The sequence below is a fragment of the Suncus etruscus genome, chromosome 18 (assembly GCF_024139225.1).
Source record: "Suncus etruscus isolate mSunEtr1 chromosome 18, mSunEtr1.pri.cur, whole genome shotgun sequence".
Taxonomy (NCBI): domain Eukaryota; kingdom Metazoa; phylum Chordata; class Mammalia; order Eulipotyphla; family Soricidae; genus Suncus; species Suncus etruscus.
Genome location: NC_064865.1, coordinates 56,344,819 through 56,357,133, shown reverse-complemented (window position 1 = coordinate 56,357,133; position 12,315 = coordinate 56,344,819). Strand labels below are relative to the sequence as shown.

Below are 12,315 nucleotides of genomic sequence, written 5' to 3'. Positions count from 1 at the left end.
TATTGATTCCTCTATGAACTCGGGGCATATTTATTCTAGTTGTACCTTGAAGATTTCTACGTTTGCTTTTTCAGTTAATCAAAACTTTGAAAAATAGATTTAGGGATGGAACTGGAGCAATAGTACAGTGGTAAGATGTTTTTGCCTTGCACACAGCAACCGGGTTCAATTTCCTGTATCCCATACAGTCCCACAAGCATTGCCAGGAGTAATTCCTGAGGACAGGAATAACCCCAAAATGTGCTTGAAAAAACCCAAACAAACAAACAAAAACTATAGATTTTGGAGCTGGAATGGTAGTATAGTGGGTAATGCTTTTGCCTTGCATGTAGCCAACCTGGATAGCCTGAGCTCAGAGCCAGAAATAAACTCTAAACTCCACTAGAAAAGAAGGAATCTTTCTCTTCTGCCATTCCATAGACCTTGCTGTTCATCTTTTGTGTTTTCTTGATCTACCTCCATTATTTAGTTGGTATTTCTGAACATGAACATGAACAAAGGAGAGAAGTAGCAAAGAGAAGAGTCTAAGTCCCTGACTCTGTCTTAGTCTCTCTCTGTCTCTGCCTCTTTGTCTCTCTCTGTCTTTGTCTCTCTCTCACTTGCTGTGTGTGTGTGTGTCTAAGAAAACCAAACATTTCCAGAAAACCACCCAATACTTACATTAGTAAAATTCATTATTTTGCCACTTCAAAATGCACTGCCTGAGTGACATTTTTGTTTCCAACTGGAACACATTTTCATCCTCAAGACCAATCTCTCAAACATTTAGTTTTCTGTAAAAAGGAGTGTATGGCTAATAACACTGGATCCCATGCTATTTGCCCTTTAAAAAGAAAAAAATAACATTAAGAAGGGGAAAGGGTGATAATCTTTCCCCATCTGTGCTCCTGGAATTCATAAATGTGTATTCAGGTGAGTCTCTTAAAGTGGTTGTTCCATAGTTACTCATTAATGCCTGATTCATGGGCTTAGACATAAAGGATTAAAAGCCAAGCACAGAATTATAGTAAATGCTTCAAGAAAAGGCCTGGTTAAATGTGTATGTCAATAGGAACAAAGGAGATAAAAAGAAGAATGTTCTATGAATTTATAAATGAGCCAGTAAAAGGTAAATATTGCCCCCCACCCCTGTACCTAAGCCATCCAAAGGAGTGACTAGAGTGATAATAGTGTAGCGGATAGGGTGCTTATCTTGCACCTAGCCAAATTGCAGGATCTGATCCCCCCACATCCCATATGGTTTTTTTAACACTGCTAGTAGTTCCTAAGTGCATAGCCAGTTAACCCCTGAGCATTGCTGGGTGAGACACACACACACACACACACACACACACACACACACACACACACACACACACACACACACGGAGGGGACAGAAAGATCCAATGCCTCAAAACTATTGCCCTGTTTTCTATGTACCCCCCTAAATTCAAAACATCTCTGCCCACTCCCCCAAAGCAGCATTTTCAGTTCCTGCACCGCAGTGTGAAACTCTTGAAGTCACCCCAGCAAACTGCAGTTCCCCGCCTGCAGGGAAGGAAGAACCACCGACTGGGAATGCAGTGTAGCCAGACCCTGCATGCTCGGACAGCAAAGTGAGTGGTGAGCCCTCCTCTGTCGCACTCCACACCCTGTATCCCGCAGCTGGCACTTGCATACTTTGGGCCCACCCCAAGCACTGCAAAGACCTTAGGAAAGGGAGATAGATTGGGGGGTGGGGTACTGCTGTTGTTACTCGACCTTTGCATGTTTTCGGGCTCGCCTGATTTTTCCGAACTTGTGAGGACTGGGGAGTTAGTTCCGAGGTCACCCAAGCGGACCCCGCAGTGAACAAACAGCCTTTGGGTCCGGCGGGGAGCCCGGATAGGAGTCGGAGCGAAATGCCTGGACCTCACTCTGATCATTTAGGACAGAAAAGGCGACAGCTGGCAGCAAAGCACTGCGAGGCCCCGAATAATCAAGTCTAGGAGGGTGTGACGTTGGCAGTGAAAGTGAAAGAGAAAAAATAAACTGCCCTCTCTGAGGCTCGAACTCAGGACCTTCAGATTATGAGACTGACGCGCTGCCTACTGCGCTAAGAAGGCGATGGGAACTAGCTTTTGTTCACATACTAAAGGAGGCGTTTCTTTCTTTCTTTCTTTCTTTCTTTCTTTCTTTTCTTTCTTTCTTTCTTTCTTTCTTTCTTTCTTTCTTTCTTTCTTTCTTTCTTTCTTTCTTTCTTTCTTTCTTTCTTTCTCTTTCTTTCTTTCTTTCTTTCTTTCTTTCTTTCTTTCTTTCTTTCTTTCTTTTTTCTTTTCTTTTCTTTTTTTCTGTTTTTTAATTGTTCCAAACCTCCAGTTTTATTACTTTTGTTCTAGCTTCTCTTGTTTGGTCCAAATGAGGTCTTCTCAAGATTCATATGGATGAATCCCTTCTAGACTGATACTTGACTTTCTCACTTGAAAATCTTGAGAACTTTTCTTGGTCCCAGTCTGCCAGGGGTGATTTTTTAGTGCAGAGCTAGGAGTAATACCTGAGCAACGCTGTGTGTGGCTCCAAAACCAATCAATCAATCAAGTTTAGAAAAAGAAAAAGAAAAAGAAAGAGGGAGGGAGGGAGGGAGGGAGGGAGGGAGGGAGGGAGGGAGGGAGGGAGGGAGGGAGGGAGGGAGGGAGGAAGGAAGGAAGGAAGGAAGGAAGGAAGGAAGGAAGGAAGGAAGGAAGGAAGGAAGGAAGGAAGGAAGGAAGGAAGGAAGGAAGGAAGGAAGGAAGGAAGGAAGGAAGGAAGGAAGGAAGAAAAAAGAAAGAAAATCTTGAGAACTTTTCTGAACAATTGAGCCTGACTGTTTAGTATTTCCCTTTTAGCTTCAATTAAATTGTCAATCATATAGTAATAGCAGTGATTTTTTTTAACTGCCCATAAACTGACAGCAGAGACTGTCAGTAAATTGTAGTTGAATAAATAGCTCCTAAACACATCTTCAGCCTACACTTAGGTTTTAATCTACATTTCCACTGTGTTGTCATATTTCCCTCAAAACACCACAAAACTGCTGGCAGGAATGTTGTCGGTCTCTATGAAAAGAAACGTCTTAAAAACTGAAAATGGCACTCCCTGATGACTCAATGATTCTATTTCTTGGCATCTATTCCAGAAACATAAACATACTAATTGGAAAAGATAAAAAAAAAAAAATCTCTGTCACTTGCAGGATTTAGCATAATAGCCCAGATACAGAAGCAACTCAAACGTCCACTGCAGGTCAATGGACAAAGAAATTGTGCTAGGCAGAAGCCAATACTGCACAGCCACAGCAAAAAATGAAATCATGCAGCTGCCTGCAATTGGATAGAAATAAGTAGAAAAAAAAGAAAAAAGTCAGAGAAGAGCAAGCAATGGATGGTCTCACTCATCTGTCGAGGGGAACTAAACAAGGGTGTAGACCATAGCAATTGCTTACTAATCCTGGGTACTGGAGCACAGACAGAGAACAGCAGATTAGAAGCTAGGGGGAGGCAATAATGAGTTAATCTGGAAGTAAGAATGGAAAAGAGGGGTTATTGGGCGCTTTGGTAGTGGGGAGATAACTGTACAGCATGACCATAGATGTCAATACCAGTGTAAAATCATCATTCAAACTATAATTGTTTGCTTTTTATATATTTCACAGACTGATTTATCTCCACGTTTACTTTACCTGTATGCCAAAAATATTAAATATATTAATTGTATGATTTCATTTAGTCCAATTTCTTTGGCCATAAATCAGCATAGCATTATTCCCATCTTATTGAGGAAACTGAGACGCCACAGAATTAAATTCTCAGCAAAGCTAGATCTTAAAAACGTTTTGCTGGGGGGGCATTGGTAGTAGGAATGTTGTACTGGTGAAGGGGTGTTCTGTTTATGACTGAAACACAACTGCAATCATGCTTGTAATCATGGTGCTTAAAAAATTTTTTATATATATTAAAAAAAAACATTTTGCTGATCCGAAAAAGTATATCCTGCCCTTTCTGCTTTTTATGTTTTTATTTGCTTGGGGTTTATTTTGTTTTGTGGCCACATCCAGTGGTGCTCTGGCTTAATCCTGGCTTTACACTCAGGAATCACTCCTGGTGGTGCGACTTGATCATATGTGATGCCAGGAATTGACCCGTCACTGCATACAAGCAAGCGCCTTACCTACTGTAAAATTACTCTGGCCCCTAAACTCATTACCATTGTTTTCCAGACCACCATATTTGTTCATTAAGCAAATGTGAAATTATGGATTGTGTAGGCAACAGACATCCAGTCACATTCTGCCATGTGTCTGGTACCTGGATTCAAACCTGATCCTGTGTCCTTCAATTCCTAAAATAAAAATAGCTCATTACTTCTCAAAGTGTGCTGCCAGACCTGAGACATCCAAGAGGCCAACTGTATTTGAATCATCATATTAAGGCTTTAATTTGTTATGAAAACAACCAGTGGTATAAAAGTAATAGTGGGTAAGTTGCTCAAACAGGCAAATCCAGACCAGAACTCTGTGCAATCAGAGGTAGACATTGTATTGGGAACAGTCACATAATCAGACACCCCTAAGCGCATATAAAACATTTCTGCTATGCACCAAAATAGGATCCTCGTGTCCAGGAAAAGTGTTTGTGGGGGCTATGGATTTGCAACTGACCTAACCCTAACCCTTTTCTTTTTAAATCAAGGCATTATAAACACACCTGGATTTTTATTGTTTGTTTTTCCATTGGGACATAATTTTATATTTTAAAGAAAAGTAAACAAATGAAGCTATAGTTTATTTGAATGTTTTTCTCAAAATAAAAAACAAAGAAATAAAGCATGTCACTTCAGTCAAAATAATTGACAGAATTTGTTTGGAAAGAGAAAATATTAACTTCCATGTAAAAATTACCAATAGGATGAGTGGCAGTTTTCAAGTACTCAGACAATGAAGTGATTGATGTCTGTTCAATATAATATACTGAAATATTTTAACATCTGAAAGAACTATTTCTATGGACCAACATGACCAAGATTTTACTAAATCATGCATGGATAAATCATCCACTCAGAGTAATATGATTTCAGATTCCACATTATAACCTATCAAATTTGGGTAAAAAACAAGAATGTTATAATTACCTGAAATATATTAAAAATAGTTGCTCTTACCTTTAATTCTACTTCTCCCATTTTCCTTAGAATTATAAAAGTCATCTTCTGGGCTAGACACTATGCTAGGTATCAGGGTTTGGAGAGAACTGGGCAATCCTTAATCTCAGATATTGCAAAGGGCACTGTTCTCACACTCTGAAATTTCTCCTTACCACTATCCCATTCATTTACTCTAGTTCTATTATTAGTTCTATACTAATTATTAGTTCTATACTAACCCTTCTACTGTGTCTTTAGTGGCTAGTGCTGCCATGGTAAAACAGCTGGCTGGGTTTTTGTTGTTGCTGTTATTTGATTATTTTGTTTTTGAGCCACCCCCCTGCAGTGCTCAGGGGCTACACCTGGCTCTGTCTCGGGCTATGGGGACCATAGAAATCAGGTCAGTCACATGCAAGACAAATGCCCTCTGCTCTTATCACTCTGTCCCCAGCATCCTCCAATTTGTTCACATTTTTTACCTTCTGATTTTCAGATTTTGCTGTCACTACTTTTAAGGTCTTTACTAATAAAAAAAAAAAATACTTTTCTTTATCAAGAAGTTCTCTTTATTCTGCCTGATCCATACATTAGAGAATTTCCCTCAGCCCCTTTTTAATTTACTTGTTTGTTTACTCCTGGCTCTGCGCTCAGATATCACGTCTATCTTGGGGGGACCATATGGGAAGCAGGGGATCGAACCCGCGCCCATCCCTGTTCAGCCAGGTGCAAGGCTCCAAAAAGGTATCTCTATCTCCCCGTCGGGGAATCGAACCCCGGTCTCCCGCGTGACAGGCGGGGATACTCACCACTATACTAACGAGGAGAAAGCTTTCAGCTCTTTTTCTTTAAATCCCTTTCTTGACATGTACGATATTCCAGAAGCTTGATTTGGCTTCAAGCCCATATTCTCCTTTAAAAACAGATCTCTCTGGCTTGTCTCCATAGTTTCTTTGAGCACAAGACCCTATTTGAATACATCCCTGGCCCAGATTGCGTTCTCTTTAAAGATAAAACAAGAGGGCGGAGAGATAACATGGAGGTGGGGCTTAAGGTCGGTGGTTCCAATCCGGGCATCCCATTTGATCCCCTGAGCCTGTCAGGAGTGATTTCTGAGCACAGAGCCAGGAGTAACCCCTGAGCGCTGGCAGGTGAGCCAGGAGTAACCCCTGAGCACTGCCGGGTGTGTGACCCAAAAACCAAAAAAAAAAAATAAAATAAAATAAAAAATAAAGATAAAACAAAACTCCCCCAATTAATTTTAAAACAGTGACAAGACATTCCACAGGACATCTGCAGAGCAGTAATATAAAACAGTGATAAAAAGTGGACACGAAGACACCGAACCAAGAATTAAATTTCTGTTCAACCTCTTCTCAGCTGCATACCTTGGCCAAAATACTTAACTTCCTTCCAGTTTGTTTGTTTGTTTGTTTGTTTGACCTATATGATAGATCTGGGTTGGAGCAATGGTTCGGTCCATAGGCACTTGCCTTCTATGAGCAGACTAGGATTTGATCCCCAGCCTCCAATTGAGTCCCCCCTACACCGTTCATAGAAACATTAGTCAATATTATATCAAATTATTAATAAGTTGGTCATTACTGTCAACACCTGAACTGAAACTCTCCTTACCAGGTTGCTGTTATCCATTTGTTTCCCTTATTCTTCATCTTTGTCTACAGGTTTCCTGTTTTGCTTATCTCTACTTAAAACTAAAATAAAATGATCTCTCAGAGGTTGAAGCAATAGCACAGCAGGTAGGGCATTTGTCTTGCAGGTGGCCAACCCGGGTTCGATACCCAGCATCCTATATGGTCCCCTGAGCCTGCCAGAATAACTAAGCACAGAGCCGGGAGTCACCCCAGAGTACTGCTGGGCGTCGCAAAACCAAAAATAATAAAAATAAAAGATTTCTCAAAGTATTTTCAGTGTAGAGCTAACACAAACTATTCCACGAATGACCTAACAAGTTCAAATCCATTCATTGGAATGACAAGTATCCGGCTCTTTCCATCTTCCATTCCAGCTGCATGTCCAACTCCTTGCTTCTACTTCGTGCTCTCCCTTTCCGATGTGGAAAATTATTTCTGACACTTTCACAGAGTTAGCTAACTGTTCTCCATGACTCATGTTATCACATCACTTCAGGCGTCTCTTAGCTTGCTTGAGCTTTGCTGTGAACGATTAGAGAATGGGACTAAGTCTTCCCTGCTTAAAAATTCCAAATACCAAATTCCAAATAAGGTGGTAAGAGCATCCGAGGTGTTCAATGTTGAATAAACAGAGCACTTTAGCCAGGGCAATGTCTTAAAAGAAAATAATGAAGAGCTCCATGAAACACTTATTGAAACCTCACATGCAATTACAGGGATCAGAATTTAATTCACTTGTTTCTTATGCCAATATGTTCCCCAATCCATGCACCACTGCTGGGGGCACAGCCATACAAGAGGTTGCAACAGAAGCCTCTCCATTCAGCAATGTACTTAAATTTGCTTATTTTTATTATTTTTAGTTTGACTTTCCTCCTAAAAATGAAAATACATTATATAATTTTTATTACCAGCAAACAAAATAATTACATGTATAATGATGATAACAAACTGGAACAAATTATACTCAAAAGTAACATTGCACAAACTATTTAAAATAATAAGTACAATGGGGTGGGAGTTTGCTTTGCACTCAGAAGACTCAAACCATATGGTGCCCCATAGGGTTCCCCCAAGCACTGTCAAAAGTGATCCCTAAATACAGAGTTAGGAGTAACCCCTGAGCACCACTAGGTGTGGCCCCCCTAAAAAGATAACCAAAAATATATTCAAATAGGAAGACAACTCTGAATCTAATGTGGTGAACGTCTTCCTTATAAGTTTTCAGTTAAAACAAAATTCAACTAAAAGAAGCGACAACTCCAAGGGAAAAATTCCAGAATTGGGAATATGATTCTTTCTTCTGGAAATGAGATTTATTAAAAAGTAGCTTTTAATAACCGACTCCCAGTTCCACTGCTCCCTGCTTCCAGTTCTTGGCTCTCCAGCTATTTGATCAAGCGGTTTTATTCCTCTATATTCATAGCTCTTCTGTGGAGGACCTTAAACTGGACTGAGGAGGGAACACGTCTGCATTGGCCTCCAGGCAGAGGAAGTTTCTCTCAAATCTTGGTAGTTCGCCTTGAGATAATAGGGCCCAGCACCAGCATAAGTCAGCAAATTGCTTTTCATTGATTCTGAGAGAGGGAGACAGACAGACAGACAGACAGACAGACAGACAGACAGACAGACAGACAGACAGACAGAGGCAGACAGACAAAAAGAGACAGTGCCAGAGAGAGCCCGAGAGTAAGAAAGAGTCAGAGAGACAGAGACAGAGACAGAAAGAGACAGAGACAGAGAGAGCAGCAGAGAGAGTGGGGGGTGGGAGTCAGAGAGAGAGAAACAGAGAGACAGAGACAGACAGGAGAGACAGAAAGAAGGACAGAGAGCGCGCGCCAGAGAGTGGGGGTGGGAGTCAGAGAGAGAGAGAGACAGAAAGAGACAGAGAGTGCCAGAGAGAGTGGAGCTGGGAGGGAGTCAGAGAGAGGAAGAGACAGAGATAGAAAGAGACAGAGAGAGGGCGCCAGAGAGTGTGGGGGTGGGAGGGAGTCAGAGAGAGAGACAGCCAGAGACAGAAACAGAGACAGAGACAGAGACAGAAAGGGAGAGACAGACAGAGACAGAGAGCGCCAGAGAGAGTGGGGGTGGGAGGGAATCAGAGAGACAGAGAGACAGAGACAGAAAGGGAGAGACAGAGATATAGAGACAGAGAGCGCCAATAGAGTGGGGGTGGAGGGAGTCAGAGAGAGACAGCCAGAGACAGAGACAGAAAGAGACAGAGAGACACAGAAAGGGAGAGACAGAGACAGACACAGAGACAGATAGAGGCAGAGACAGAGGCAGAAAGAGAGATAGAGACAGAGAGCGACAGAGAGAGAGGGGGTGGGTGGGAGGGAGTCAGAGAGACAGACAGCCAGAGAGACAGAGACACAGAGACACACAAAGGGAGAGACAGACAGAGAGATAGAGACAGAGATAGAGACAGGCAGAGACGGAGAGTCCGAGGGAGCCATCCGGCCACCCCTCCCGCCAGCACGCCGCCGCCATCTCTGGGCCCGGCCGACGACGGGCTCTGGGGCTGGGCTCGGGCTCGGGCCCCGGGGCTTCCCGGTCCCTAGGGGCGCGTTTCCCTCAGGTTCCCCTCGGGGTCGCATCTCCCGCCGCAACCCTCGTCCCAGAGCCTCGAGGCGGAGACGCCGGCGGGGGGGGCGCGAGCGTCCGGCCAGGCGAAGGCCCGGAGCCCGCCAGTCACTGCACAGAACGCAGCCGCCCTCGGCCCCGCCCACTGGGAGACACGCGGCTCCGATTGGCCAGAAGGCCTGCGGGAGGCGGGGCTCGGGGGCCTGAGGTCACGTGACCCGGGGGCGGGGCCGCGCCGGCTGTGCTTTCAGAAGGCCCGGAGCCCGCCAGTCGCCGCCCAGAATGCAGCCGCCCTCGGCCCCGCCTACTGGGAGCAACGCGGCTCCCGATTGGCCGAGAGGCATGCGGAAGGCGGGGCTCGGGGCGGCGCGGTCATGTGACCCGGGGGCGGGGCCGCGCCGGCTGCTTTCCCAGTCCGGCCGAGAGGGCCGGGGGCGACGACCGGCCCTTGGGCCCCGCGACGCCCCACGGAGAGCTGCCCCCCAAAGACGAGCTGGCTCCGGCTCGCTTTAGAAGAAGCCGAATCCTCCCGTTTCTCTTCCCCCCCTTCCTTTCCCCGACGGCCTCGGCCGCTCGCAAGCCCAGCTCAAGTGTCCGGAGAGTCACCGGAAGTGCTGGGCCGGGCCGCGGGCCTGAGGTAAGCGCGACCCGCGAGGCCTGAGCACGGGAGAGACCCCGAGGGTCCCGGGTGACGGGAGGGCCGCAGACACCCCAACCCTGTCCAACAGCCCCTCCACCCTGTCGCCCATCTCCCCCTCTCTCTCCCAGTGTCCGCCTACTGAGAGGCTCTGGGTCGCCCTGAACTGGGGACGCCCGGGGTCAAGGGAAAGTTGCACGCAGCTTAGAATGGAGGCCGCAGCGATCTGGAGCTTTTGGAGAGACACAGACGGAGAGAGAACCAACCAGGAGGTTGCATGCATCTCCCATGAGAGAGAAAGTCAACTAGGAGGTTGCATGCATCTCCCAAGAAAGAGAGAGATAGAGATAGACACAGACAGACAGACAGAACCAACCAGGAGGTTGCATGCATCTCCCATGAGAGAGAGAAAGAGAGAGAGAGAGAGAGAGAGAGAGAGAGAGAGAGAGAGAGAGAGAGAGAGAGAGAGCCAACTAGGAGGTTGCATGCATCTCCCATGAGAGAGAACATCAACTAGGAGGTTTCATGCATCTCCCAAGAAAGAGAGATAGACAGAGACAGACAGAACCAACCAGGAGGTTGCATGCATCTCCCATGAGAGAGAGAGAGAGAACCAACTACGAGGTTGCATGCATCTCCCAAGAAAGAGAGAACCAACCAGGAGGTTGCATGCATCTCCCATGAGAAAGAGAGAGAGAACCAACTACGAGGTTGCATGCATCTCCCAAGAAAGAGAGAACCAACCAGGAGGTTGCATGCATCCCCCATGAGAGCATGAGAGAGAGAGAACCACCTAGGAGGTTGCATGCATCTCCCATGACAGAACCAACTAGGAGGTTGCATGCATCTCCCAAGAAAGAAAGAGATAGAGATAGACAGAGAGAACCAACCAGTAGGTTGCATGCATTTCTCGAGAAAGAGACAGACAGAGAGAACCAACCAGGAAGTTGCATGCATCTCCCGAGAAAGAGACAGACAGAACCAACCAAGAGGATGCATGCATCTCCCATGAGAGAGAGAGAAAGAGAGAGAACCAACTAGGAGGTTGCATGCATCTCCCGAGAAGGAGAGAGACAGAGACAGACAGACAGAGAGAACCAACCAGGAGGTTGCATACATTTCCCATGAGAGGGAGCGAGAGAGAGAACCAACTAGGAGGTTGCATGCATCTCCCGAGAAGGAGAGAGAAGAGATAGACAGAGACAGACAGAGAGAACCAACCAGGAGGTTGCATACATTTCCGGAGAGAGAGAGAGAGAGAGAGAGAGAGAGAGAGAGAGAGAGAGAGAGAGAGAGAGAGAGAGAGAGAGATAACCAACTAGGAGGTTGCATGCATCTCCCAAGAAAGAGACAGAGAGAATCAACCACAGGGTTGCATGCATCTCTCATGAGAGAGAGAGAGACAGAGACAGAGAAATCCAAGTAGGAGGTTGCAGGCATCTCCCGAGAAAGAGACAGAGACAGAACCAACCAGGAGGTTGCATGCCAACGGATCTGGATGCTCTGGAGCCGGTCATCAGGCCCATCTGTGTGCACAGGAACCCACCAGGCCTGTTCAACCCTTCTCTAGTCAGATTTGCAATCCTGCGTGGCATTTAACTTTGTATCATATACACTTTATCATGTATGACTTGGAATTATGGTGACAGGAGAATGTTGAGATGATACAGACCCCAAGCAATTAACAGGGAAAACGATGACAAGGAGCCAGACAGGACTCAGGGCTTCATCATCAGTCATTATCCCGGAAGGGCTCTGGATGTTTCATCCACTCCACAACCAGTCCCCAAGGAGCTGATGGTAGGGAGAATCCTAGAGTCTCGAAAGTGGGAAGAGCTAAGATGTGGTTGAAGGAGGCAGATCAGGATAGTGAGTAAATTCGACCAACCTAAGATGTGGTGGAAGGAGGCAGATCAGGCTAATGAGTAAATGCAACCAAGATTTCGATGCTCGTTGTGGCCCAGTGAAATGATCTATTTTTTACCAAGTTTTCTCCTATTTTTCTTAGAGGCGTTGTGAGCTGGAGACCTTTGAGAGCTAAAGGAAGTCCGTGTGTCATTGAGGGTAAGTGACTCCCAGCTGTATGTTTCTGTATAAAGGTGTGGGTGGAGGGAGAGGGGAGTTGGGGTGATGAAGGGGAGGTGTCATGAAGGTACTTGAAGAAAAGGACTGATGCTTAGATGCTAAAATTGGAAGCTAAAATGAGGTCTTAGTCCCCCAGTTGAAGAATTTCTCCTACTCCTGTCCAATATTTATAATCACTGCAGACTTATAATAATTGGTTCTTGATTGATTCTGCCACTCTC

At 45.2% G+C, this 12,315-nt stretch overlaps 2 protein-coding genes and 2 non-coding genes across 4 annotated transcripts in view; 1 reads left to right on the top strand and 3 right to left on the bottom strand.

Annotated features, from left to right (window-relative positions):
* The window catches only part of LOC125996117 (histone H2A type 1-B), a 949,462-nt gene that overhangs the window by 533,530 nt on the left and 403,617 nt on the right, over positions 1 to 12,315 (top strand). The window lies entirely within an intron of this gene.
* LOC125996127 (histone H2A type 1-C) overlaps positions 1 to 12,315 on the bottom strand; it is a 363,461-nt gene that overhangs the window by 25,278 nt on the left and 325,868 nt on the right. The gene's annotated exons all lie outside the window — the stretch shown is intronic.
* Positions 2,013 to 2,085, bottom strand: TRNAM-CAU (transfer RNA methionine (anticodon CAU)). Its single transcript has one exon. It is a non-coding gene; the product is annotated as a tRNA-Met (tRNA).
* Positions 5,889 to 5,960, bottom strand: TRNAD-GUC (transfer RNA aspartic acid (anticodon GUC)). The gene has a single exon. It is a non-coding gene; the product is annotated as a tRNA-Asp (tRNA).